This window comes from Herpailurus yagouaroundi, unplaced genomic scaffold (genome assembly GCF_014898765.1).
Source record: "Herpailurus yagouaroundi ecotype Mexico unplaced genomic scaffold, PumYag 205, whole genome shotgun sequence".
NCBI lineage: Eukaryota > Metazoa > Chordata > Mammalia > Carnivora > Felidae > Herpailurus > Herpailurus yagouaroundi.
In genome coordinates this window covers 5,996,483-6,003,005 of record NW_024412436.1, presented here as the reverse complement: position 1 = coordinate 6,003,005, position 6,523 = coordinate 5,996,483, and the positions used below count along the sequence as shown (strand labels likewise).

Below are 6,523 nucleotides of genomic sequence, written 5' to 3'. Positions count from 1 at the left end.
TCTGTGCGGTCGCCCAAGTCCTGGGGGCGACTCAGCGAACTCCGGGTCCTAGCGCCGCGCACACGCCCCTCGGATTTCAAGTCCCGCCTCCCGCAGGCGTGGATGGAACCGGTAGGTGGCTTTGGGCAGAGGAATCTTTCTGCGGAGCCGGGCAGTGCTGGGTTCGGCACCAGAGCACCTGTCTCCGAGAAGCAAGGCAAAGATTCAGAGCTGGTCCCCGCCGCGGCCAAGGTGTCCCGCAGCAGCTCCGCCCGTCTTTCCTACCTGCGGGAGGGACCGCGCGGGCGCGCACCGACTGGCCGGTGGCTGCTGGCCGGCCACAAGGGGGTGATGTGCGCTAATCCCTCCTCCGGGACGCCGGGGCTGCCGGCGAGGATTTCGGGTCTTAGGCATCCGAGTCCGGAGCACCGCACCCCTCTCCCCGTCCCTCTGGAAGCTACGATTGGCCACTGGCGGGGCTCGGGTGGCCCCTTGGTAGGTGGCCGCTTTCCTCCAACGGATTTGAAGCCTTCCGACCCCCACACCTCGGACGTCCAAAGGTGGGTGTTCTCAGACCCTCCAAGAATTTTGAAGGACGCTGCCCACTGGACTGTTCAGGTTTAACTGGTCGACAGTGACCGCACATTAGGCCACCATAAAGCTTCTGCCAGCGATGGACTCAAAAGCATTGCCAAACTCCCGACAAGGTTGTTACCTACAGGAAGAAATTGAATTGCCATATTTGGGAACAGTCTGGGAGCTGAGGACCAAAGGGGCCTTAGAGCAGTGGGGGTGGCGAAGGCCTGCAAAGCTCACCCAACCCTGAGAGCTTGGGCTTGGAAGGAGAAAGAGAGCAGAAAGTCCCCTGTGAGCTGCCTTTCTCATCAGACCCTAATCAGTAAAGATAGCTGGCTCCTGCTAGGAGCCAGGCAAAGCTACAGACGTTCCCTCCTTTAGTCCAGACCGTAACCCACTGGAGGTACCAACGGCTGCTATCTGCATGCCACAGGGGAGGAAACTGAGGCCCAGGAAAAGTAAGTTGTCCTAGGTTATAAAATGAGTGGTAAAGACTGGAACCCAGGTCTGACTGATCCCAGCCCACGGGCTTATCTCCTTTGCCGTGAGAACCATAATAATAAACGTTAACTCCCCTGAGGACTTAATGTCTGCCAAAGCATCGAGCTTTCGTAATGCTTTGTTTAATCTCCACAACAACCCTATGAGGAAGGTACCGTTATTATCACACTACCTTACATTTACATCACGTAGGAGCCACTTTTAGGCAACAGACTTGAGCAATGGAAACTTGAACAAGGCAGGGCCCACAGCCACCACCTGAGCTGAATTAAGCCACCCACCTGCAGACCTCCGTAGGCCCTAACTGACCAATAGGCCACTTACAACCAGGCACAGTTACCAAAAAAGGGACGCTTGCGAACTTTCCCATAACTCCTCACTCTGCCCTTTAACTACAGCCCCCACCCACCGCTGCTTCCCGGCAGACAGTCTCTCCTTTGCTATCCTGCCCGCTGCTCCCTCGCGGTGTATTCGATAAACTTCTATCTCCTTTGCTCTTCCGTGGGTGAATTCTTTCACCACGCGTGCCCCAGGCCTCCACCCAATCAGGTCGCCCCAGGTACAGTACCTTGTTAATACCATAGTACTCTGTTTCATCCTCCCCACAACTCTCTGAGGTGGGTACCATTCTTACCACTCTTATTTGACGGGGAGATAAATGGTCTTAGAGGGGTGAGAAACTTGCCTACAGTTAGTTACACAGCTAATCCTTGGCATAGTTGGAGTTGAGCCCAGCCAGTCCCACTTCCGAGCAGATACGTTAGCTACCGTGTTCTAGTGCTCACTCTATTACAGGTTGTGGGAAGTAAGGGAGATGATTCATTTTCAGAAATGGCAAATAAAAGCTGTGCTGTCTAATTAACAATAGGTTTACAACCTATTGGAAATATGTACGAACCCACACCCCCACCCCACCCCCGCCTTACAATGGGGTCCCAAACCTTAGACATTTCGCTGCCTGGTTCTCCCACCCGCCCCCCCCCCCAATCTGTTTGGTTTCAATGGCTAATTTCCCCGGTCTCCCTGGTTCTTTCCCCCCCCCCCCCCCTTTGTTTCACAGGCTTTGCAACGAGCAGAGGGAGGAGGAACTGAAAGTCCCTGCGTCACCTCAGGGAATGTACATTTGTTCCAAACAGACTACTTTTTGCCTTACATGGGCATAGGCGACACCCAGGTAAGGCTGTAACCTCTGTAGTCTCGGCCAATGAGGAACCAGGGGAGGGAACCTGCGTGCTGGGAGATAAATTGTCTGCTGTGACTGCCCCAGTGTGCCTGTCCATCAGACACCCGCTCTTGCAAGAACATTGATTAAAGCCTTGCTTTGCTGTGCTCCGAGTCTCCACATCCCTCCTTTGACTGGGTCGGCAGGGTGATTTCTCACAGGCGTTTCAGACCACCTCTTCCCAAGGATTTCATCTGAGACAAGCTGAAGAACAGTGAAAATTCCTGATGCCCTCCAACCACTACAGCCGACGCCATCCTATCAACCGTCTGCCTTATACATTATACTACAGCTCCCTGCAATCCCATGATTCCTGCACACTGTGGGGACAGAGCTCGTGCACGTCCTGTATCCGTGTTACAAGAGACTCCTCTACGCGCTGCCCCGGCCTCAGCCTGTGCACATCAGCCAGGTTAGGAGATTTAGGCAGAATATTCTTTTCTTTCTTTCTATTTTTATTTTTATTTTTAGTGAAAAAAATGTCTGGTGCCTGGGTTTATTGCCTCCCCCAGTTACCACGTGTCCTGAAGAGTCCAAACCTAGAAAATAATGTCTGAACGGTTGACTCCAGTCCAGGAACACGAGGCAAGTTCCATCCAGGTTTCTCCCACATGGAAGTAGGGCTATTGCCTGTTCTATGTGTTATTTGAAACAAACTCTGTGACATTGTATCTGTTGGCTTTACTCTTAGGTTCCCCGGTAGGGTTCTCCAGGCTTGGGACTTCAAAACAAAACGAAAACAAGCAAATAAAACATGCTACTCCTCCATCATTATGATCTGTTGGGACCCTCTGTTTAAATTTGTGTGTGGAGAAGGTTACGGCCCATGTAAACCAGATTCATGAAATTTGGCTGCTTCTATGACAAGTGACTTTGAGGAACGTCTGTCTAATACCAAATGGACAGTAATGGGAGGTCACTTCATTACTAGCTATGAGGCACTGCTAAGCAGCCTCATACCCCACAGTACCTACAGAATTGCTGGGAGGCTGGGACGACGGGATTTTGTAGGATGCCAGTAACAGGGGCCTCGGCCTTTTCTTTATGTGCCAGTTGGAAGGAGGGCACCGTCTACCTAAGGCCCATCACAGCCAGCTTCTGATCAGATGATAATGTTAATAACCAGTTACCAAGCACTTAATATATCCACACAAAATACTCTCATATCCATTCCAGTCGGGTGGTTTCCATGTCATGAGGGGACCCCTAGGAACCAAACAGCCCAGGGCAATAGAATTGATTCTAGTTGCTTACTCTGGGGAGCGCCAAGGGACCTACGGGAGACATGAAAGGTATCCACCCTCCATTTCTGAAATCTGGAAAGGCCCAAGATGACTGGAGTTTGCTTTCTCTAACAGAATTATTTGTGTTTAATTTGCCCCGGTAGAACTTTGATGAAAGTAGTTTCTCAGCTTTGGTGTTAGAATCACCTGAGGAAATTTCCAGTAACTCCATGCCCAAGCCACACTCCAGACTGATTAAATTAGAACGTCTGCAAAATGAAACCGAGGTATCGGTATGTTTCGAAGCGCCCCTCCCCCAACCAGGTGATTTCAGTGTGCAACCGTTCCTCACAGTTTTCCTCCTAAGCCCCCCCCCCCCCCGAGTGGTTTACGGTTCAGAGCGCCTGTGGCACCTGTTAGAGCAGAGGTCTGTGGGCCGGGAACCTCAAACATTCCTGGAGGGAGTGAATGCTGCTGTGACCGAATTAAAAGAGGCAAGTTCCAAGGTGTTTGCTACGGCTCAAATCAGAGACCAATTTTACAGGATCACTTTATGCAAAGGAATATAGATGTGTTGAGGGCATTCGAGGTTGGAGGTAAATTGGCTTCTGTCACGCGGTGGAGACTGAGCCTGGGCCTGGCTCCTCTGATGAAAGTAGTCTCCTCTGATAACCAGCTATGCGCTGCCCTTTGGTTGTCCTTGAACTTTAAGAAAATACCCACCCAAAGTGAAAATCTGGTTGGGGCTAAGCTATGGGGATCAGGGAAGAGTGTAGGGTGAACTGGCAAAACGGGAGCAGTGACCTACCTTGTTTAGGCTGACAGGGTGGCTGGGCATCGCGGGACACAGCGGTGACATGAGCAGGGGTCACAGGCAGGGCAAGGAGTGTGGCAGAAATACAGTGGCGTCAAAGGCTGACTAGCACTTGTATGAATCCCCCTGCCCTGGGGACTGCCCAAGTCCCTCTCATCCCTGAACGTGGGGCTGGAGGTTCTGTGTGAATGGATGGGAGAGAGGGGCTGGGAGGCGTTATTATCTGGACGTTGATAACAACCTGTACTGATGAGCCGGTGAAGCTGACCGCATATTGGTATAATCAAATGGCACAGGAGTATACCTCAAGCCCAACTCAGATTTCCCATTAAAACAAAGCCCCCCTCCCAACCATGCGTAAGTTTCTCTTGGGGCCGTAAGTGTCGGATAGGCATCTTTATGATTGCTGCAGGGAAGAAAGTGTGTGAGTAGCACTCTCTCCCCACAAAAAAAAAAAAAAAAAAAAAAAAAAAAAAAGGTATCCTGGCAAGCAGATCTCCAAACCATCAGGACACTTTATATGTAATACATGTTATATTAGATAGTAAGTTCTTTGACTAAAAGGCTGTTCCCTGGCTGGTGCATTCATGACTAGCAATGACTGAGTCAAGCTCGTGCTTGTCTGAATCCATATTGTCTTTGAACTATTTTGTCTCTGGCCTCCCTGAAATGAAAACACTGGGAAAAAAGAGCCAATAACCTCCACCGAGAGAAACAGTGTCATTTTGAAACATCTGTAACAACCTGTTTACCTGTTTCAAAATCCTCACCAACAGAGTCACACTATCCCTCTAGTCATAATTTCAAGTACTTTGTCTCCATAGTGATGATTCAGGCTCCCGTTGCCATGGTGATCATTCTATGAGCTAAACACTTTCATCAATTCTTCCCTTCCTTCCCATTACCATCGTCAATGCCGCAGTCCAGGCGCTTATTATGTCTTCAGTACCTAGCACCGAACCTGACAAATAATAGGTGGTCACTGTATTAAAATAGCTCTTACCTGATGTTTCCACCTCCAGGCTTTGTCCTGGGGGTTTTTACCCTTTATCTTCTTCTTCTTTTTTTTTTTTTTTCTTTTGCTGGAATTTTCAAACTGCCAAAGCAAACGTATGCTCATGTTAGACAACTCAAACAATACAGATGTCTACAAAGTTAAAGTAAACATTCCTCTCCTCTCCAAAATAAATTCTGGCTGGATCAATGATGTAAACATAAAAAACGAAAGAAGTTAGAAGGATTTATGATCTGTGATAAGCAAGATCATTTTCAGTAAGAATGAACTCCAGAAGCCATCAAGAAACAAAATATATTTGACCATATAAACATTGCTAAAGCTGCACGGGAAAGGGGCAATACTCCAGAAAGCAAACGACAGGATGCACAACCTCACTCATAATTAAACAAATGCAAATAAACTACCGTGAATAAAGATATGAGATTGTTGTTTCACTGATCTGATTGGCAAACACCAATTTTTAGCGGTGCCTGTTTCTGCAAGACTGAGGAGAAAGGCAGCCTTTTCATAAACTGTTGGTGAAAATGTACATTGGTGCATTCTTTCCGGAGGATACTTGGACAATATTTATCAGAACCGCAAATGCCCATCTCCTTTTACCATTAATCCCTCTGCCTTAAATTTACCCCATATAGAGTTGCAAATGTTGAGCAAGATGTACGTACCTGTTTACCTATTTAATGCTACATTGTTTGGAAGCAGCAAAAGATTGGAAACATTCAGTGTTCAAAAGTAGGGGTCAAGTTAACTGAATTACAGTAAACCTATAGAATGGACTAAGGATGACCCTGAGAAAAGAATAAAGTAGTTCTATATCCTCAAGAGTCAAAAGAACAAGTACATTTTTACAAGAATAAATGTATATATGATGTAAATATAGGCATTAAAATATTTTTTGGCAATAAGGGTGCTTGGGTAGCTCAGTTAAGTATTTGAATTCACTCAGGTCATGATCTCACCGTTCATGAGTTCAAGCCCCACGTCGGGCTCTGTGCTGACGGCTCAGAGCCTGGAGCCTGCTTCAGATTCCGTGTCTCTCTCTCTCTCTCTCTCTCTCTCTCTCTCTCTCTCTGCCCCTCCCCCACTCGTGCTCTGTCTTGCTCTGTCTCTCGAAAAATAAATGTTAAACAAATTTTAAATGCTTTTTGGCAATAAATTACAGGAAACAGTTATCAGTGGGATGTGAGCTG

At 48.1% G+C, this 6,523-nt stretch overlaps 1 long non-coding RNA gene across 1 annotated transcript; it reads left to right on the top strand.

The window, feature by feature from the left end:
* The first annotated feature begins 2,181 nt into the window (after window positions 1-2,181).
* Window positions 2,182-3,049, top strand: LOC121014981 (uncharacterized). Its single transcript, XR_005783548.1, has 2 exons — window positions 2,182-2,230; window positions 2,425-3,049. It is a non-coding gene; the product is annotated as an uncharacterized LOC121014981 (long non-coding RNA).
* Window positions 3,050-6,523: the final 3,474 nt, after the last annotated feature.